This window comes from Sceloporus occidentalis, unplaced genomic scaffold (genome assembly GCF_023333645.1).
Source record: "Sceloporus occidentalis isolate IW3139 unplaced genomic scaffold, rSceOcc1.0.p SCAF_1, whole genome shotgun sequence".
NCBI lineage: Eukaryota > Metazoa > Chordata > Lepidosauria > Squamata > Phrynosomatidae > Sceloporus > Sceloporus occidentalis.
Window position 1 is genome coordinate 13,396,263 of NW_028316981.1, and position 22,795 is coordinate 13,419,057.

The window sequence follows — 22,795 nt, forward strand, 5'->3', positions numbered from 1 at the left end:
CACTTTAAAATCTCAACCACAGATGGAAAAAGGATTCACCGTTCTTTGATTCCTGGCAAACAAACATGCACACACGCACACACGCACACACACATATATATGGGTTTCCTGTCTTGCAGGAAGAATAACACAAGAGGCAAGAATGTTGCCCGGTTTTGCCCGGTAGCCGCACAGTGCCAAATGTTTCAAGAAATTATTCTGCGAAGAAACATTTACACACACAAAATTTCACTCTTCCATGTCAGGATGAATATTTTTTGCAGTTTTCTCCCAGAAAATGATGATTTCTCTGCACTTTTTGCCTAGCATTCACGTATCCCAAAACACATGGTGTGTGTGTGCGCGCGCGTGTGTGTGTGTGTGTGTGTAAACATCATATTGTCAGGCTAAATCCAGCAATTTTCCACAGAAAAAGCCTTCCCATGTACTCCTACACAGAATAATTTCCTCAGACATTTTGGGATGTGTGATTACTAGGTGAAAATTGCACTTAAATATTTGATGGCAGTTGTTTTTTTCTTGTCCGGGGGGTGGGGGGGACTTCAGAAATTACAGTCCAAGATTTGTCTTTATGCTGAACAAAAGTTTAGAAAGTTTACTATTTTGGACGTTAGCTCGCACCCAAGAAGAAAAATACATTTTTTCTACTCTCCCCAAGGGCAAGACAAGAATAGGCTCACTTTCCAGAATTGGGAGGTTTCTTATATATCAGATTATTATTATTTTCCCCTCCACATTTGTGGCTTTGACTTTCGTGGATTTGATCTGAACCCCGGTGAATATGGAGGGATCGCTGTAGTTCAACTGGGGGACCTATTCCTACAGAGCTTGGCAAATTTGGAAGCTGTTTGTTTCCAAAAGTATTTCCACTGTCTAGTAGGACTGATTGCCTGAGGGCCAAAACCTACTGCAGAAATAATCCAGTTTGAAACCGCTTTAAATGCCCTGGTTCAATGCTAGGGAATTCTGGAAACTGTAGTTTTGTGAGACATTTAGCCTCCTCCGTCAGAGAGCTCTGGAGTCAGGACAAACTAATTCCCAGGATTCCTCAGCATTGAGCCAGGGCAGTTAAAGTGGTCTCAAACTGGATTCTTTCTGCAGTGTGTTTTGGCTCTGAATGCTTGACTCAGCATATGAAAGGCAGCTTCGACACGTTGCCAGAACAGGCCCTTGACTCAAGGCATACAGAGGATTAGCTTGAGCTCCTTAAGGAAGCTTCCCAGTTAATCAAGTTAATCAAGTTTGCCTCCAAGTCATTTCCAACCTATGACATCCCTAAGGCGAACCTATCATGGGGTTTTCTTGGCAAGATTTGTTAAAGGGAGGTTTGCCATTGCCTTCCCCTGAGGCTGAGAGGATGTGACTTGCCCAAGGTCACCCAGTGGGTTTCATAATCAAGCTTCCTAACTCAGAGCAAACAACAAGGGAAGTGCTCAGTTCTACCTCACTGCCCAACAAGAGCCAGCCAGGACTAGGCTTCCTCAAAATACATTGCTAATAACAAGTAGGATATGTATGAGTGATGAAAGAAAGTCCAGGGACCAATTTTCTAGATTAGAACTTGCCATGGGTTGAATGGAAAAAGCAAAATTAGACTTACTTATTTAAGCAGTCCTTTGGCGTATAGTTTATGTGGCAAAAAGAGCTTTTAATGGCATGGCTATTTATCTGTTCTTAACTTTTCTTTTCTTTTCCTACAGTGGGCCCTTAGCATCTGCTGGGGTTTGATTCCAGGATCCCCCATGGATACAAAAATCTGTGAATGCTCAAGTCCCGTTATGTACAATTATGTAGGAAAATGGTGTCCCTTATCTAAAATGGAAAAATCAAGGTCTGCTTTTGGGAATTTTTAAAAAACATTTTCAAGTCATGGATGGTGGAATCCATGGATGTAGACTCTGTGGATACAGGGGGCTGCCTGCATGTTTAAATTCTGTGTTACGTTGTTTTAACCTGGTTTTTAAAAAAAAAAAAAAAACACCAAACTGTCATTTAATAGTTCTTTAGCTTTTGTAACTGCTGGAAAAGGAAGCCAAGGAGAGGAAGCGAAGATTAATGCATCGTAAGATCGTACTGCATTGTTCCTGGAACAATGGAGGTGCCTCCATTTTAAATCAATATGGTTGCAAATGTGAACAGCAACAAGGTTAAAATAGCACAGAGAGATTTGATCGCCATAAACATAGTGGGAACACTGAACTGATTCTGAATCGGTTCTGAATCGGTGCAGAGATGCGAGTCTCTTTGTTCAAAAAAGTAAGTGTGAATGACCCCATAGTGTTGTAACTGCACAGTATGAAAGGGGGCACTACATTTCACTTTCCCCCCAGCTATAGTGTTCAGCTGGCCTGCTTATGTTTCAATCACCCATTGTGCCATTACGCTATGCCCAGGCATGCACGAATTCCCAATAACAAGATAATGTGAAGAACTATACGGTATGTTTGAGAGCCACACAAACAGGAAGCACTATGGCCCAAGGCAACTGGAAAGGGATGCACAGCAGACAGAAGACAGAGTGGCATTGTGCCAAGAGTGGCAGGTGCCCATGGCATTGCCCTAGTTTAAGACTACCATGTTTACAGGTGGAACACAGGCAGCACATAGTGCACACGTCTCCTGTTCTCAAATGTGGTTTCTGACACTCAAGCACATATTAGAGAGCCCTGTCAGGCTGTGAGGCAAGGAACAAACACTTTAATAAATAACATATAACAAATAAAGTGATCCACAACATCAATGACAAATCATTACTCTAACCCAGAGGTAAAGCAAAGGTGGTCCAAAGGCTGTATATGGGTTCGCTGGCTTCTTATGTAGGTTCCAAAAGGCTACGGTTGCCAGATTTGATGCAGAATGTGACTCCTGTTATTTTCTAACTTTTAACAGATCTTGGAATAGGGCAACTAGGGTTGCCATAACCCAGCTGCAATTGGGATTATCCCGGTTTTGGTGGCCCCGGGCCCCTCCCGTCCTGGGTGCCACCAAAAACCGGGACAACCCCAGTTGCAGCCGGGTTGCGGTGCTTGACCGCGCTGCCCTCCTCCTCCTCCACCGTGTGGAGGACGAAGAGGAGGGCCGCGCAGCCTGGGGCAGAGGAGGCGAAGGGGGAAGCCCTGCGCCACCCTTCCCGCCTTCCCACGCCACCCCCGCCACTCACCTCCTTCTCCTCTGCCTCCTCCGCCCCGCCCCCAGGCCGTGTGGCGCATGGAGGAGGGGGGAGGAGGAGGAGGAGAAGGAAGAGGAGGAGGGGGAGCAGGAGGAGAAGGAGGAGGAAGGAAGAGGAGGAGGGGGGAGCAGGAGGAGGAAGAGATGAAGGGGGAGCAGAAGGAGGAGGTGGTGAGTGGCCAGAAGCCTCAAGGTTTTTTTAACTTTATTTTGTGTGCTTTAATTGCTAACAAGTCTCCCTTGCTTTGGCAGTGATAGTGTGATGATGATGATGATGATGATGATGATGATGATGAGAGTCAGCTTGAGAGGCATGCAGGCACTGTTTCAGAAGCCGAGAGAGTGTCACCTTCCAAAGTGCCTTTTCTGTGTGTTTTTGGTTCTGAGGTATGGTCAATGTAAATTGCTGTGATTTTTACAAACTCATGCGCAGTGAAGAAAAACCAAAGTCCCTTGACCAAGTACACACTTCTGAGAAGTACACTTGGTGCAAGAACTGTGAAACCACCTTGACATGTTCAATATGCATATCCATGTTAAACCATACTAAGTGTTAAACCCAAGGGGTTTGGTTATGGAATAAGCCTCTGAAATATGCAAGAGGCCATGTTAAGTAAAGCCATGTGAAATGCCCAAATGTGCTGTTGTGTGTGTTTTGGAATGGGGGAGGGGTGTTTGGCCAGAAAGGGAAGTACATTTCTGCCATCTGTCTAGAAATAATGCCCAAATGTCCTCCATTTTGATCATGCTTAAGAAACATGCATTTATATTAACATTTTTAAAAAATCATCAATTTTTTTCGTGTGTCCTCCATTTTTAAAAAAAACATGTCCTACATTTGAAAATGTTGTCCTACATTTGTCCCAGTTTGGAGGTCCTGACTTATGGCAACCCTAAGGGCAACGTATCACAAAGCTATGTCCAATGGTGGGAAAGTACCTGCTCTCGCACACCTTTCAAATTCCAATTTTCAACCAAAGCTACCCCCCTCCCAACATGACTATGGCCTCCCCAGTGGAAGTCAGAACAATACAGAGGTCTAGCTCTGTTTTCTTTGCCAAACACATGACTCTGACAGTAAAATTATTGCCTTGAAGAACAGAAACCAGTGGATCCTTGGTATCCACTGGAATTTGCTTCTAGAACCCCCTGTGGATAACAAAACCCATGGCTGCTCAAATCTCATTATATACAGTGGCATAGTAAAATGGTGTCCCTTATAGAAAACAGAAAAATCAAAGATAACTTTTTGGAATTATTATTATTATTATTATTATTATTATTATTATTTTCAAACCAAGGTCAGTTGAATCCATGGAGACAGAATAAGTAGAAATAGAGTTCCCACTGTACAAGAACCAAACTCTTAAACCCACTTCTCTCCACCAGCAAAGGAATCATCCTTTTGGGAGGAGAAAGCTGCAACTGAAAGTTGGGTTTTGACAGATGAAGGAAAATAAGTACCTTGATTCTGTTTATGGTAACTTAGCCAGCTCCAAGATCTGTTAAGGATTAAAGTTACAAGAGTCCTGTCCCAGATCCAATCTGGCAGTCCTAGACAGGACACACCTTGCAGCAACATCAAAAAATTTTTTGTTGTTGTTATTTAAGGGTGTGGGGGGAAGGCCCTTCTGGTCTGCTTTGTTGTTGGTGCTACTTGTCTTCAAGTTGTTTCCGACTTATGGAAATCTTAAGGCAACCCTATCATGGTGTTTTCTTGGCAGGATTTGTTCAGAAGAGGTTTGCCATTGCCTTCCCCGAAGGCTGAGAGCATGTGACTTGCCCAGGGTCACCCAGTGGGTTTCATGGCCGAGCTGGGAATTAAACCCTGGTCTCCAAAGTCATAATCCAACACTCAGTCCACTACGCCATGCTGGTCTGCTATCACATGCCTAACTTCAACATTTCCTGGAGCCAGCCCTGGTCATCTCTCATTGTCCAGCCATTCGTAAAGAGACATGCTGTAAGGCATGACAGACAGAATATTTTATGGGGTAGCTCCTTAAAATTTTCAGCATCCTCCCTGAAGAGATCCACCATTCTTTTCTTTTGCTGGTCTTTATATAGATCCATCTGTTTCAACTGGTCTCTTGAATTCTACAAGTTATCATGGAGAATCTTTTGCAATCTGATTTGCTGCTGCTCATTTGAATAAATTGCACATGTCTGAGCCACATTTCAATCATGAAACTGTATACAATGTTTGGATGTAAGTGCTGGTTGCATTGAACTAGAATGCAAGGAGCTAATATCATGGAGATGAACTAGAATGCAAGTAAGCAAGGAGCTAATATCATGGGAAGAAGGAAAGCAACAAGAGCACCACTACCACCATCCACACATCTTCTTTTAGGCTGGCTGGGGCTACCTGGTATATGCTTCTCTTTCCCTCCCCTCAGAACAGTGGCCTGAAAAATCAACTGATCTGAGGCGTGGTGCTGGAGAAGAGTGCAAAGGATGCCATGGATATCCAAAAAGATAAATAGGATTTAGAACAGAAAAACCTGAACTCTCCCTGGAAGCCAAGATAACTAAATTGAGGCTGTCGTACTTTGGACATATCCTGAGAAGAAATGATTCACTAGAAAAGACAATAGTGCTAGAAAGGATGGAAGGCAACAGAAACAAAGGAGAGCCATATACTAGATACATAGATTTAATGAAGGAGGCCATGGTCCTTAGCCTGCAGGACGTCAACAGAGTAGTGGAAGATGGGGGCTTGGAGGTGTTTCATTCATGGGGTCGCCACGAATCAAAGTCAACTGGAAGGCAGTAGACAGCATAATACAGCAACTGGTCATGAAATTTGCTTCATTTCCTTTTCTCACTCATCTTTTTAGCATCATGCCTGTTAAATTGTATGGCAGTTAGGAAGAAAGCAGCTCAGAGAGTTGGAAAAAGGGGAAGGGAGGGTGGGATGGGGAAGACACAGCCTTGTTTTTAACAATTGTTGGGTCTGTCTGGGCCAGAAAATTCCATGCTGCCCCCAGAATATTCTGGCCCCAGAGCTGTCCATACGTCCCCCTGCTACCTGGGCACTCCAGAGTGGTGGTTTGCATAAGCATCCCACTGTGCTGCCCGCTACTACCGCAGTCAGCGCAGGTTGCTCCGAGGCTGAAAATGAAACATCCAGCATTGAGCACACTCCTGGCTGCCTTGTTCCTGATCGCAGAGCAAGTAACTCTATGGAGTGCTGGCGGCAATGGTGAGGATGCATTCTGAACAGACATCCTACTTCCTAACAGAGGGCTTCAGATCTTCTGGGAACATTTGGGGCAAAAGGTGAGTTTTTAAAAACAATTTTAAGGAGGGTTCCAACTCTATGATTCTATGAATTTGGGGCTGAACTGGCTTTTTACATAGTTCACAGCAGAATCAGGGATTGGGCCCTGCATCACTTGGACCAAATACCATGTGTGATTTGGCCCCATGCAGATATGGTAAATGTTCTCCTGCTCCTGCTCCCTCATCACATGTAAGCAGCAATTTAATGTCAGTGGGTGAGTGGACTAACACATCCTACCTCTGCATTCCAGCTTGGTTTCTGTGCACAGAATTGCACAAAAACTAAGGGCCTGTATCCAGAAGCCAAAAGGCCTGTGCTCTCCCCTGACCTTAAATCGTCCTGTCCAGACAACGCTAATGCCCGGCCAACATCAGGCAGATCAGATGCAGATCTGGTGAATCTGGCCCAATCCCCAACCCAAAGAGGCCTTAACCTGGTTTAAAAAGACTGGCTGTTTGTCTTGGAATTTCTAGGAAACTCCGAGGTAACATAGTTTATTTTGGGTTTTTTGGGCTATATGGCCATGTTCTAGCAGAGTTTATTCCTTGACGTTTCACCAGCATCTTTGAAGATGCCAGACATAGATGCTGGCTAAACGTCAGGAATAAACTCTTCTAGATCATGGTCACATAGCCACAAAAAACCCCACAAAAAACTATGGATGCCGGCCATGAAAGCCCGCGACTTCATATCAGAGGTGACAGCTGGCAAACCAGACAGCCCTACACACCCCGTTCCTGCCTCTGCCATCATATCTGCTGAGAAGACACCTAAATGGCCTGTGATGTCGGATGGAGCCACAGCAGGGATTTTCTCAGCAGACGCGATGGCAGAGACAGGTACAGGGTGTGTGGCAGTAGCCTCCTGTTGCCATGCCAGCCTGGAGACTGACTCAGGACCGGGGCAGGAAGCACAGGCTCGATCCAGGTTATCCTGCCCATCTACATAGGGCCAAAGTCTTTCCTTCACAACCAGCACTGAAGCACATAGATCTTGTAAAACGAGACAGTAGAATGGACGTATCACTCTGTCCCTGCTCTGTCCATCCATTTGGGGGAAAGCAATTCAATCACATTTGTTATTGGTCTGGAAAGAGAATGGTACCCCATATCAGCTAGCAATCTCTTAGCAGAATAATTTTTTTAAAAAAAATAGAATCAAATAATGCTAGTAGGTTTAGTGGGTTTACACTCAGCCCTTCTTATCCACTGATATTTTTATCCATGGATTCAAGCATCCATGGATTGGAAATATTCCCAGAATAAATAAATAAATAAATAAATTCCAAATAGAAAACCTTGATTTTTCTATTTTACATAAGGGACACCATTTTGCTATGCCACTATATTTAATGGGACTTGAGCATCCAGATTTTGCTATCCACGGGGGATCCTGGAACCAAACTTCAGCGGATAACAAGGACCCACTGTATTTACAAGGTTTCCTGTAAAACAAAAGCCCTCCCCACTATCTCACTGTTCTTGCTTTCCAGCCCTGCAGGATTTTACACAAGGAAGTCTGAAATCCAATTTTTCAGGGCCTTGCCAAATGTCCAGTCAGCATTTGCCAGCTGGGGCAATTGCTCAATTTGTAGAAGGAACAATCCCAATTCCAATTAAGTGCCCATTGACACAAAGTCCCGAGGGGAGAGACACAGAGGGCGCATGTTGTAATCACGGCACATCCACACCCCAACACTCATTGCACACTCAGGTAGCATCCCTTACATAAACTTTGTGAGGAGACAGTGTCATCACTCTCTGGCATGCAACGTACAACAGGGACACCCACCCACACCATCCTGCATCTCACACCCATCTCAGGGAGGCACATTCCCAAAGAAGCCACAGTAAACAAAAGCCCCATGTGGCTTCCCACAGTCTCTGGTAAACACCTCAAGCCATAGTCCTCCCACACTGGCCCTGTAGGCCAACTGGCTGGCTAGTAAGTGCAAACTCAAGGCCAGGAAAGAGTCTCTACTAAGTGAGGAAGTTCCGCCACCATTTTGCGCCATCATCTCCGAACCCAATGGCCTTGAGAGCGTCACTTTCCCCTCGGCCCAAACTCTCAAATCTATCCAAGCTATAAAATAAAAATGACACTGTTTAATAACTTGGCCACCCCGGGTGGCTGTGAAGATGAGAGGCGGATGAAACATTTACACATGATGAAAAGTGTTCTGTGGTTAGGGGTAATGACAGTAATCGTTACGCCTGTCAGCAATCACAATTACAAAGAGCAATAATCATAACAACAATATGACCTTAACTAGAGGTAATGTACTGGTGACGTCCCAAATCTGAAATTCCATACACCTCCATGTCACAGTCAGTACCAACGCTTATCAGAAAAACCCATCAGGATGTCTTCTGGTGACCTCAATACTTGTTGTGGCCAAATGATAACTCTTCCTGAGCTCTGATAACATGGGATAACTTGATTCTTCTTGTGAAACAACTGTGTGCTTTAGTTATTTTTATAGTTAGGAGTTGGGGGGGGGGGCTCACCCCATAGTCAGTTTTTCTTTTTAACCATGGCCTAGGAAACCACGTCCACCAGGGAAACTGGTGCACTTGGAGGTGATAAACAAATACTTTGATTGTTAAATAAATAACATTTTTAAAAGATGTAAGTGAAGTTTATTTTGAATAAAAATAATGGAATTTTAAAAAAAAGGTTAAGTCTGACAGTAAAATTTCGAATTTCATCTATAACTATAACTCTTTGTCATTGTCTGCTTTCCACTTTTTAAAATATAAGTTCTTTTGTCCCTCATTCGGTTACTTTTAGTTACTTTTCTGAGAATAAAATACCTTTGGATTGATAAGAGAATGGCATGTGTGTTGTGCACCTTCAAGTCATTTCCAGCTTACAGTAACCCCAAGACAAACCTATTCTGGGGTTTTCTTGGCAAAAGATGTTCAGAGAAAGTTTGCCATTGCCTTCCCCTGAGGCTGAGAGTGTGCAACTTGCCTATGATCACCTACTGGGTCTCCAGGGTCAGAGTCCAACACCCAAACCACTATGCTACACTGTCTCTCTAACCATAACTCTATTGTAACTATAATGGTTAAAACAGAATTGTAACAGTAACTAGCAAACAATCAAGAACTTTCATCCCACGCATAGCTAGATAATTGCCACAGAGAACCGGGATCCAGAACACATAAACATATACATTCTAATATAAATATGCAAGATGATTTAATCACATAGAAACTGATACAAGACAGATAAACACAGCAGAACAAAACACACTTCAATACAATCTTCATTAATGGCATGGAATACAACTTAAATAGAAAATAACAAAATGCGAACAATGAAGCTGACTGTAAGATACATGAAAAAAAGACAGTGCAGTGGTCCCTCCACATTCGCTGGGGTTAGGGGTGAAGGACCCCTGTAAATGTGGGGAAAATGCAAATAAAAACACTGTTCATTTTACCTAAGAGAACACCTGTCTAGGAATCTCCAGGTCCTCCAGTACAATTCTATGGTCAACATCTGCCATAGAATCAGGCTGGAGGACCTACAAAGGCCTAGAGGAGTGTTTTCTCTAAATACTTCTAAGCACAACTCTATGGTCAATTTCTGGCAGAGTTGCATTAGAGGACCTGGAGATTCCTAGAGAGAACATATCACAAATAATCAAATCTGCAAAAGTAAAAGCCATAAATGTGAAGGGCCAACTGTGTTTTTAGGTTCTTGAAGACTGCAAACTATAATAATCACTGTTAAAAGTAATATTGTGGGTTTTGTTCCTTCCATCCTGTTCCTTACATGTCCAGAAAAAAATCCCACAGAGGCTACAGAGCTGAAGGTGGGGTCTTTCCCCTCACCGTGGAGAGTTAATATCCATTATGGTGGTCCACCAACTTGGGTCCAAAACAAACTATGCCCACTGCGCCATGCTAGCTCTCTCTACCATGCAGGAATTCACAATCAAAGCACCCCCGACAGATTTTTTTTAAAACAGAAGGAGAGACATCCAGTCTCTCCTTAAAAACCCCCAAAAAAGGAGACTCCACCACCCTCCAAGGCAGCGTATTTCACTGTTGAACAGTTCTTACTGTCAGGAAGTTCTTTCTAAAGTTGAGGTGGGATCTCTTTTCCTGTAGTTTGAATCCCTTGCTAGTCTCTGGAGCTGCAGCAAATAAACTTGCTCTATCCTCAATCTGACATGCCTTCAAATACTTCAACATGTCTATCATGTCATCCCTTAAATTCTCTGGATGAGAATTCTAAGTACCTTCCTTCCCTGAAACTGCAAATCCCAGCATTTCATAGGATGCTGCTAAGGCAGTTAAAATGGTATCAAAGTGCTATAATTTCGTAGTGTACAAGTGGCCCCAGTATAAAAGCAGGTTCTGATGTTCTTAAATTGTCCACATAGTAATTTATCTTCAGCTACGCACATACGTTTGAGAAAGTTGAATGCAGTGATGGAGTGGAGCCAGGATTTACAAGATTTAAGCCCCAGGATATTAGCAGGTATTATAATATCATCTCAATCTCAATCTCAATCTCTCTCTGACACACACACACACACACAGAGAGAGAGATAGAGAGAGAGAGGCAGGCTTCCCTGTACTCTTTAAAGTGTCTGTGTGAGGAGTGGCTTGGGTTCGAATGTTCAACAAAACCCATTAGCATTATAAAAGACCTGCTCCAGGTGGGATGAACACTGCTACAAATATGCTTTTGGTTTTAAATGTAGACAACAGTGCTGCATGCATTTCTGGCCTCTCCTTTAGGATGTAGGTACAAAGGCTGTTACCACGAGGATTTGCACTTCAAAATTTAACCATTGGTTAAAAAGGTTCACAATCACAGATGGACGGAACGATAGGTATGACCAGCTACTAACAATTCAGTCTGTTTCTCTCTACATGTTGATGGACTGTAACCCCCATCAGCCCAAGCCAGCATAGCCAATGGTGAGGGATGATGGGAGCTGCAGTCTATCTACGTCTGGAAAAACCACAGGTCGACCTCCTGTAGTCTAGATTTTCAACACTGGAGCATGAGAAACCATCAGAGATAGACCATATGTGTACATATGTGCGTTTATATAGACACAGGTGCACACACACATATGCAAGGATAACAAAAGCAGAGACATAGGAGATGAATGGGCAAGGCAAAGAGAGAATAAAATGTAAATGTAACATTTGCATCAGTCCTTTCTTTACAAGAATCAGAACTTGCAACAAAATGTTGCCTTCTATCTTCCTGGCATGTTCCCACCAGGGTTGGGGGGAAACAATTTAAAACAGCAACAAAGTTTTAAATTGTTTTTTAACCACCAGTCCTAGTTTAAATTAAAAATAATAATAGTTTAAACAACAATAACAGCAACAGCTAAAGGTTTTTGTTTCTTCTCCCCCCCCCCCCACTTTTTTCCCTGCGCATTAATACTGTATGTAGGACTATACCAATATAGGACTAAATCAGAAAATTTAGTAGCCAAATGCAGTTTCGTTCTTCTGGCCAATAGCTTAAATAATATTTTTTTCTCTCTTTAAGAAATACCCTTTTAAAGCAAGTTGTTTTGGCTGAACTTACAATAGCTGAAGGATTTGTTTCTGAATGGCATTTCTTGCACTATAAAGTGATCAAAAAGAAGCACCTGACACTGGATATGGATACAATGGCCAATAAAGTTACATTTAAAATGGTTAGATTCAGCCATTGCTGTTCCAGTAAAAGGGCTGGAAAATAATAGCAATAGCCAGACATTTTTAAAATAATAAATAATCATTTTTAAAAAACCACATGAATTTTTAACCATTTGGTTGTTTAAAACTTCTGGCAGATGTTGACCATAGAGGTGCATTGGAGGACCTGGATATTCCGAGAGAGGTGTTCTCTCAGATAAAAAGAACAGTGTTTTTTAATTTGTGATTTTCTACATTCATGGGGATCCTTCACCACAAACCCCAGCGAAGGTGGAGGGACCACTGTATAACCCCTTTTCTTCCCCCATTTGATTCACAACAGCCACTCTCTTAGGCAGGACAGGCAGAGAACAAGGTCCTCCAATGGGCTTCAGGGCTCACTGAGGTCTAGAACCTACATTTCCCGAGTCCCAGCCCAATATTCTCAAGCATTCTGTTAACCATAAAACACCCAACATTTTCCAACTTTGGACTACAATTCCCATCATTCTGCATGTTGGGACTACAACTCCCATCATCTCCAGCTCTCGTGGGGAAGTTCTGTGAGGGAGGGGTGGCTTTTTGCCTTTTTCTTTTAAATGTACAAACTTCTTTTAGATGTACTGATTTTTAAATTATTGACTGATTGCTTTTAATACAGACAGGTCTAATTCACAACCAGAGCAGTAAACATTCAAGAGAGGAAAGGAGGGAAAAGGAAAAGAGACAAAGAGAGAGAGAGAGAGAAAAGATAAACAATATATGTGTATATATAAACTAAAAGTACACTAGAGTCCAAAACAGACTGCAGAAATAATCCAGTTTGGCACTGCTTTAACTGCCTTGGCTCAATGCTAAGGAATTCTGGGAAACGTAGTTTGTCTTGGCACCAGAGTTCTTTGACAGAGAATGCTAAATGACTCCCAAAGCTACAATTCCCACAGTTCCACAGCACTGAGCCATGGCACTTAAAGTGGTGTCAAATTAGATCATTTCTGCAGTGTGGATGCAGGCAACACAAAACTAAAACTCTAAAACAAGAAACGCAAGCTGACTAATACACTGAACACTAGCTAACTAAAACACAAAGGGCTCTGACTGCCCTCCAATCCAAACTGTAATGAAAGAAAGAAAATCCAAAAGAAGAAATATATCATTTTACCATTACAGATCCAGTTGAATAAACTTACTAGAGTTACTAGCAACCATAACCACAAGTGGAAGGAAGCTAACAACCAGAACAATAATTGCAGATTATACCAAAAATTCATGGATGCTTAAATCCTGTTGAATTCAGTGGCCTAGTAAAATGGTGTCCCTTATTTAAAATGGCACAATCAAGGTTTGCGTTTGGAAATTTATATATATATTTTGAATTACAGTTTCAAAAAACCCACCGAAGCTGCACCCGCACTGCGAGAATACTGCAGTTTTGACAACGATTTAACTAGCCATGTCTCGGTGCTATGTAATTCTGGGAATGGTAGTTTTGTGAGACATTTAGTCTCCTCTGTCTGAGAGCTTTGATGCCACAACAAACTACAGCCCCCAGAATTCCACAGCATTGAGCCATGACAGTTAAAGTGGTGTCAAACTGAATTATCCTGCAGTGTGGATGCAGTCGCAAAATGCATATGTCAGGCACAAAGAACAGACGGGGCATTTCGTCTCTCATCCACCAGCCTATCTGTTCGCCTGCTTGCAGCTCCTTGTCGCCTAAGGCGACCATGCTGCTCTTTAAAATACTAGGCTGCGTTTAACCATCATCAACTGCACTACACCGTGTGGGTGTTAATTATATTTTTATGTGGGTTTTGTTATCTTTACGCCTTCAGATGTGTAGCCTAAGCGAAACTCTTCAGCAAAAGTTAAAAAGCAAGCTGAAATGTGTCCCTGTAGGCACTGGTGAAAATTTCCACTTAAAACACTGGCTTTTACCCTCATCCATATTGGGTGGGGAAAAGACTTCCACACAGTTCCAGAACTTGTTGGCTACTGGGAAAGTGTGTTTAGTGAACATAATGTTATTTTATTTTTTATTCATAGCAGTTTACAGAATGAGACATAGTAGAAAATAATTTTATCAATTTACATTTGCAATTGGCCTTTCCGCCAAGAAGCTCAAGGTAACGTAAACAGCTCCTCCTTCTCCCATTTTATCAAGTGGCTCTATGGACTTTATCACACGGGGACAATTGGAAGTATAAATGGGCATTATCCCGTGAAAATTGTGCATTTTCAATGAAGATTTTCACGATGTTGCGATTAAACGGCCATTACTCTGGGGATATCCCATGAATATCGCACAATTGCGATCAAGCTTTTCACACAACATTGCATTGAAAAGCGATTAAAGTGGCATTAACTTGTGAATAACCAGGCAATAAATAGCAACAAATAATTCACGGGAAAATCCCGAAAGTGCTTTCTTGTGCTTTATTGCCTGGTTATTCCCAGGTTATTCCTGGGATAATGGGTCTTTTATTGCATTGTGTCTGAAAATCTTAACTGCGATTTAATAGTAATTGCGTGATTTTCATGGGATAAGCCCCGTTTAAACTTCCAATTTTCCTCCGTGTGATAAAGTCCTATGAGATCATTCAGGCTGTTTGCGAGAGAAAAAAGGAGGTTGAATCCTACAGTTAGAAGATACCTCCAAGGATCATCCAGTCCAACTCCATTCTGCCACGCAGGAATTCACAATCAAATCCCTCCCAACGGATGGGCATCCAGCCTCTACTGAAAAACCTCCAAAAAAGGAGACTCCACCAAACTCTGAGTCACCATATTCTCCTGTTGAATCACTCTTACCCTCAAGACATTCTTCCTAATGTTTAGGTTGAATATCTTTTCATGAAATTTGAATTTTCGTGTAAGTTGCCCACTGAGTTTCATGGCTCACTGATAACTATAACTCACATCTCCTAGTCCAACACTCTGATCATTATACTATACTGTCTTTCTGCAACCCGAACCATTTTCCAGTATTCATCCAACTTCCCTTAATGCTGGTCACTGACTGTAATAGGAAAGACTGGATGATCACCTGAACGATGGTCCAAAACATGCTGCAGAAATAATCCAATTTGAGACCGTTTTAACTACCCTGGCTCAATGCTAGGGAATCCTGGGAATTGTAGTTTATTGTGGCACCAGAGCTCTTGATGAAGAAGGCTATATGTCTCACAAAACTAGTTCCCAGGATTCTCTAGCATTGAGCCAGGGGCATTATGGTAGTGTCAAACTGTGCAGTTCGACAGAGATCAATATTGCCCCATACGCTTTACAGAATCTACATGGAGACACTGGGAGAGGTCATCTGGGGATTTGGGGTTGGATGTCAACAATACGCTGATGATACCCAGCTCTATCTCTCCTTTACAAGTGTTGCCAAGGAGGCTGTGGTAGTACTGGATTAGTGTGCAGATGCAGTAAAGGACTGGATGTGGCTGAACAGACTGAAGCTTAATCCAGACAAGATGGAAGTGTTGCTGGTCAGTAGGAAAACAAACCTGGGATTGGGATCACAGCCTGTTCTGGATGGGATTGCTCTCCTTCTGAATTATCAGGTTTGTATCTTAGAAGTGCACTGGCTTCCAATTTGCTTCAGAGCTCAGTTTAAAGTGCTGGTGTTGACCTGTATTGTGTGCCTTCAAGTCATTTCCGACTTAGGTGACCTAAGACAAACTTTCTTCTTGGCAAGATTTGTTCAGAGGAGGTTTGCCATTGCCTTCACCTGAGGCTGAGGGCATGTGACTTGCTCAAGGTCACCCAGTGGGTTTCATGGGCGACCTGGGAATCGAACCCTGGTCTCCAGAGTCATAGTTCAACACTCAAACCACTATGCAATGCTGGCTCTGACCTACAGAACCCTAAATGACTTGGGTCTAAGATATCTGAAAAACTGTCCTCCTCCCATAGGAGCCTCCAGAAATTTGAGGTCTTCAGAGGAGACCCTGTTGTGTGTCCCAGCTTCTTGTGAAGTTAGGTTGGTGGGTACACATAAGAGAGCTTTCTCCGCTGACTGTGGATCTCCCAGCCCAAGAAAGTTAGACTGGATGCAACTTTTTAAATCTTTTTTTGATAGGCAGCCAAAACATGTTCTACATGGCAGTGTCTGAAAATGCTGTTTTAGCTGTTTCAGAACTGGATTCAAGGATTGCTTTTAGACTGCTTTTAGAAGTTTTAAAAGAGAATTTGAATGGGTTTTAAATATGCTTTTATCTTTGTGTTGTTTTAATCGGGTTTTTTGTTCATCACCTTGGGAGCTCTTGTGGGCTGAATAACACAGGCAGCGTGTCTTTCTGAAATACCCATTGCTGGGAACACACAGGGGAGGATGCTATTGTGTCCCTGTTCTGCTTTTGGGAACAAAATGCAGGGCTAGATTGAACCTCTGGCCTGATCCAGTTGCGGGGCTTTTACAATCTTGACCATGGTCTGGTGAAATGTGGTTGTTGTCTTTTCCAGGAGTCAGCAAAGGAGAGTAAAATTCCCCAGCACACCAAACTTCTTCCAACATTTCTGAAAACTGGTGCGATAAAAAATTCAACTTGCCATTGTTATTGCTGAGTGCATCCAAGTCATTTCCGACTTATGGCAACCCTAAGGCAAACCTATCATAGGGTTTTCTTGTTAAGTTTCTTCAGATGGGGTTTGCCATTGCCATCCTCTGAGGCTGAGAGTATGACTTGCCCAAAATCACCCCAGTGGGTTTCTATGGTCGAGCCAGGATTTGAACCTTGGTACCCAAGTCTCTTATCCCAACACTCAAGCCATAACACCACACTGGCTGTAAAACTCAGCTAACCACCTAATATACTGTAATAAAATGAGAAAATAAATTCCAAATAGAAAACCTTGATTTTATATAAGGGACACCATTTTGCTATGCCACTATATTTAATGGGACTTGAGCATCCAGATTTTGCTGTCCACAGGGGATCCTGGAACCAAACCTCAGTGGATAACAAGGACCCACTATATTTACAAGGTTTCCTGTAAAACAAAAGCCCTCCCCACTACTTCACTGTTCTTGCTTTCCAGCCCTGCAGGATTTTACACAAGGAAGTCTGAAATCCAAAGTCTCCCTCTCTCCAATTGCTTCCTTGGGTATAACTCAGAGAAGCCCTGCAAGCTACTTTGAGCCACAGATCCAAAAGACACTGCAGAAATAATCCAGTTCGAGACCGCTTTAACTGCCCCAGAGCAGGAAGAGGGAGTGCCAGTATGGTTCAAAACCCACTGCTTAAATAATCCAGTTTGAGACTGCTTTAACTGCCCTGGCTCAGTGTTAGGGAATCCTGGGAATTGTAGTTCATTGTGGCACCAGAGCTCTTTGAAAGATTAGGCTAAATGTATCACAAAATGACAGTTCTCAGAATTCCCTAGCATTGAGCCAGGGCAGTTAAAGTGGTTTCAAACTGGATTATTTCTGCAGTGGGTTTTGGACCATACTGGTATTCCCTCCTCATGCTCCAGGGTTGGGGAACAGTGTGTCCCTCCAGATGTTGTCAAGACTACAACTCCCATTATCCCCCACCACTGTCTGTGATGGTTTGGGCTGCTGGGACTTGCAGTCCAACATTATCTGACATGCCACATAATCCCAGGAAACTCGGTGCCAAAGCCATACATATAAATTCCTGTTCGTCTATAACAACTCGGTCTCGGTCTCATCATCTGTAAAATGGGATTACGGGGGACTTCCTGCACAAAGATTCAGCAATCACAAACAAGCTAAAAACCCTTTCCACTTTATTGCTCTTAATCCCCAGTCTAGCCTCATCTTGAACATGGAGCAAACAGACACTGGCAAATCCAAGGCTTCCGTTTCCAGTTCTCATAAAGCTTAGCACAATGCAAACTCACAGAGACCTTTACCTGCCTTGTCTCAGTCAAGCACCTTTTCTATGACAACATCAAGAAACTGTGTTTTTTGGAAACCGGGTCAGCTTAAATGAATGTGCATGCCTAGGCTATATTCACATTTTATTTCCTTTTTATTTTTCTCCCCTTCTGTGTCTTCTTTCTTCTTCCTTTGCTTTGTAAACACATGTTTTTATAAAATCATCCTGGTAAAAAAATACTTTTTTAAAAAAAGAGTAGGCGTGATTGAACTTGAAACTTCCCTGCAAAAAGCCTTCAAACTCACCTTACCCAACATGCTTCTTTCCAATCTCTCTGGATTGCATCTACACTGTAGAAATAATGCAGCCTGACACAACTTTAATTGCTGTCATTCCATCCTATGGAACCCTGGGATTTACCATTTTACAACGTCTTTAGCCTTCTCTGTACTGGCGCCTTCCAAAACTACAGATTCCAGGTATCTGTGGGATGGAGCCCCGGCAGTTAAAGTGATATCAAACTGTATTGACTCTACAGTGTAGATGCACCCCAGGGACACATTAATAGTGCTGAATTAATGATGTTCAATATCACTTTAATTATCACAGCTCCATCCGATGGAATCCTGGAATCTGCAGTTTGTTGTGGCACCAAAGCTCTCAGACAGAGAAAGCTAAACATCTCACAAAACTATAAATCCAGAATTTCATAGCATTGAGCCATGGGAATTAAAGCTGTATCAGACTACATTAATTCTGTAGTGTAGACGGAGGTCTTCTCCCATATAACAGATGAGACTTGGACAGCCCTCCAGATGTTGGAGCACAGCTCCCAGCATTCCTTACCTTGGCTGTGTTGGTTGGACTTCAGGGAGTTGCAATCCAAATGCATTTGGAGGACTTTGTCATCCTCATCCCAGGTTTATTTAAATTTAGATTGTCCCTTTAGATTAATACGTAGTTCTCAGTAGTGGATCCTCCTGATGTTTCAGAATTCAGCTTCCAGAAGCATCAACCAACATGGCTCATTGCCAGGGATTCTGGGAGCTGTAGATTAAAACATTTCAAGCCATGGATGCTTGAGTCCATGCATTAAAAAATCTGTGGATATGGAGGGATGACTGTAAATGTTTCCAAGCTCTTCCATCACCAACCCCACACTTAGTTTTATGGAGCATTTCCTACAACCCTCTTCCCCTTTCCCCAAATTATAATTCCCATAAATGTCACCTCAGTAACCTTGTTCTCTACACCCATCCCAAACCCCACAGCCTTATAAAGACTAAAACACAAAAACTGGACTATTTCAGTTGTAGAAATCATGCAGTTTGACAACTGTCATGGCTCCATCTTACAGAATCCTGGGATTTGTAATTTGGTGAGGCACCTTCCCTCTTTAGCAGGGAAGGCTAAACACCTTGTAAAACTGCCAACCCCAGGATCCCATAGGATGGAACTACAGCGCTCAAAGCGGTGTCACACTACATTATTTGAACAGTGTAGATGCACAGAGGAAGGACCTGGAAAAACACCATTCTGAGTATGGCTGGCCTAGGAAAACCCTCTAAAATCCACAGGCAACAAGCAACTTGAAGTCACACACACACACACACACACAGATGCAGAGAACTAAGACTTTAGCTCCAATGCCCATAAACCCCATCCATCTTGGTGAGGGATTCTGGGAGTCAGAGGTCCCTAGAGGGCAGTCTCATGCCTGCCTTATTACTTACAGCAACTGATCCTGGCTGGTCACCCTTTGGATCTTATGGGGAGCCCCATTTCAGAGGAAGGACCTGTCAAAAAACCACTTCTGAGTATTCCTGGCCTAAGAAAACCCTCTGAAATCCATTGCTGCCCCCTCCCCCCATAAATCGACCACACACAGAACACTGAAATCAGGTGAGCAATCAAACCATGAACACCCCAACCTTCCATTCCCCAACTGCACCCCAAATATTACCCTCCTCCCCTCCTGCCCCCCCTTACTGCAATCCATGGGGCTGCCATAAACTGACAGGCACCTTGAACGCACAGATAGATACATACACATCACTGAACATGGAGGGAACATAGACCATTGAAACCAGGATAGCAATAAACCATGACTTCCCCAGCCTACCCTTTCCCAATTGCATCCCAAATCCCCCAATATTATCTCCCTTACTTCAATCCATGGGGTCACCATCAATCGACAGGCGAAGGCATAGACACAGACAGAAAGAGCACTGAAACCAGGACAGTAATCAGACCATGATCCTCCCAACCTACAGTTCCCCAAGTGCACCCCTAGGTCCCCCACACAACCCCTTTCCCTCCCTGCCCCCCTTTACTGCAATCCATAGGGTTGCCATAAATCCACAGGCAACTTGAAGGCACAGATATAGACATACACATCACTGATCCCAGTAGAGCAACCAAACCATCATCCCTCCAACCTATCCTTCCCAAGTGCAACCCCAAATGCCCCACATCCCAAATATGACCCCTTTCCCTCCCTGCCCTGCAATCCATGGGGCTGTCATAAATCTATAGGCAACTGGAAGGCACAGATATACACATATACAGCACTGAAGCCAAGAGATAAATCAAACCATCACCCCCCAACCTGCCTTTCCCCAACTGCACCTCAAATCCCCCACACCCCAACTGTGACCCTTTTCCCTCCCTGCCCCCCTTCCTGCAATCCATGGGGCTGCCATTAAGTCACAAGAGACTAGAAGGCACAGATATACACATAAACATCACTGAAGCCAAGACAGCAATCAATCCATGAACCCCCCCCCAAACCTGCCCTTCCCAGCTGCACCCCACACCCCCAAATATAACCAGTACAAAAACACTTCCCAGCCCCAGCCCCCACCTTTCCCTCCCCACCCCAAGATCCCATCTCTGGCTCCCTCCTAAGGCCTGAAAGCCCCCCAGGCCCCCTAGTGCCCCCCAGGCAGGACCTTACCTGGCAAGAGTGGGGCCAGGAAGGTGGGGAGGGACTACTGGAGGCCCCTGGCTAGCTACCCCCCTCGGCTGCTGGCCCAGGCCATGATGGTGGGGCTGGGGGGGATCAGCGATGGAGAGGGTGGATGGTGCTTTTAGGGATGCGCTGGAAGGGAGCCATGCAGGCAAAAGAGGAGAGGATGGAAGAGATGGAGGAGCAGAGGCCAGGCAGGCGCTGGGATGCTCCACTTCCTCGGGGGGGGGGGGGGGAGAGGGAGGGAGGCAGGGAGGCAGGAAGTAGGGGGGCAGGTGATGGGCAGCCCTGGCCACCAATGGCAGCCGATCCTCCCTCCCCCTCCCCTCCTGTGACCACACAGCTCCCTCCCCCCAAGCCCTCCCCCATTTCCTCCTCTCTCCCCCCACCAGCTCTTTCCTCCAGCCCTGGGCAGCAGCAGCAGCACTCTCCTCTCTTTCCTTCCTCCTTTCCATCCGTTCATTGATTCAGTCATTTGGGGGTGGGTTTGATTGCATGGGCCTGATCTCTCCATCCATCCATCCACAAATCCATCCATCTTCCTCTCCAGGCTCAGCCAGGGAGGACATGTTGGGATCCCTCCTGGAGAGATATCTGACATGGAGGACATGCCCTGGAAAAGGAGGACACCTGCTCACCCCTCTCCCCACTTCCTTCCATTTCCAATCCTTTTTTAAAACTCTTTTTTCTCTCATGAATACACCCCCCTGACAGCCATCCATCCATCCATCCCTTCCCCCTTCCATCCCACCCTTCCTCCTCCCCCTTTCCCCCTTTAACCCTTTTCTCTGCTGGCCAGGTTCTTGAACACCTTACATGTTGTGATACCTTGTCTTCCTTTTTGTAGCTATGACCTCTGGCCAGATGTCATCATTGCAACGGAGGACAAGGCCCCCTAAAATGTAGGATATTCAAGGGGGGGACCTGACCAAATAAAAGCTTAAAAAACAACAACACTCATCTAAAGATCAAGGCATGCTTCTTAAGTCAGGCTCAACAGGGAGGACATATGAGGATTCCTCCTGGAGAGATGCATGAAATGAAGGACATGCCCTGGAAAAGGAGGACCCACTAGTCTCCACTCACATGCAGGGCGATCAGAGCACAAAGAAGGACCAAATAAAAGCTTAAAAAACACCAACACTCATCTGAAGATAAATGCATGCTTCTTAGGCTCAACAGGGAGGACATTTGGGAATTCCTCCTGGACAGAAGATTGAAATGGAGGACATGTCCTGAAAAAGGGGGACCTCTGGTCACCCTGCCATCCATCCATCCGTCCATCCATCCTCCCTTCCCCTCATCCTTCCATTTCTTTTCATTTTTCACTGGTAGAAGAAAAGAGAGCTCCCTGCCATTTGACGTTGTAGTTGTTGTGTGCTTCCAAGTCATTTTGGATATATGGTGGCCCTAGGGTTTTCCTGGAAAGATTTATTGAGAGGGAGGTTGCCCTGGTCATCCACTGAGGTTGAGACAGTGTGACTTCCCCAAAGCCACATAGAGTGGGTTTCCATGGCTGAGAGGGGATTTGAACCCTGGTTTAAAATGAAAAAATACAATTTAAATCATACGAAAAGTGAGCATAAAGATAGAATTAAAGTTTGTCAATGTTGTGGTGTGTCTTCCAGTCATTTCTGACTTATTGCGACCTGAAGTGAACCTATCCTGGGGTTTCCTTGGCACGCTTTGTTCGGAGGGGTTTTGCTATGGCCATCCTCTGAGGCTGAGAGTGTGTGACTTCTCCAAGTCACCCAGTGGGGTTCATCATGGCCAAGCCTGAATTCGAACCCCAGTCTCCAGAGACCTAGTCCAATCCTCAAACCGCTACACCATGCTGTCGGCCCTGTGTGTTTACTCAAAAATA

The 22,795-nt window shown here is 44.0% G+C and overlaps 1 protein-coding gene across 2 annotated transcripts in view; it reads right to left on the minus strand.

Annotated features, from left to right (window-relative positions):
• Nucleotides 1–21,146, minus strand: part of LOC149320827 (1-acyl-sn-glycerol-3-phosphate acyltransferase alpha-like) — a 71,202-nt gene extending 50,056 nt beyond the window's left edge. Inside the window, exons 1-2 of one of the 2 annotated variants that reach the window (XM_089506189.1) lie at nucleotides 20,920–21,146; nucleotides 19,697–19,759 (exon numbers count right to left, since the gene is read on the minus strand). The gene's annotated coding sequence lies outside the window, so the exon portion shown is untranslated. The remainder of the gene's footprint in view (nucleotides 1–19,696; nucleotides 19,760–20,919) is intronic. The other variant, XM_089506184.1, reaches the window with a different exon arrangement.
• Between the last annotated feature and the right edge of the window lie 1,649 nt (nucleotides 21,147–22,795).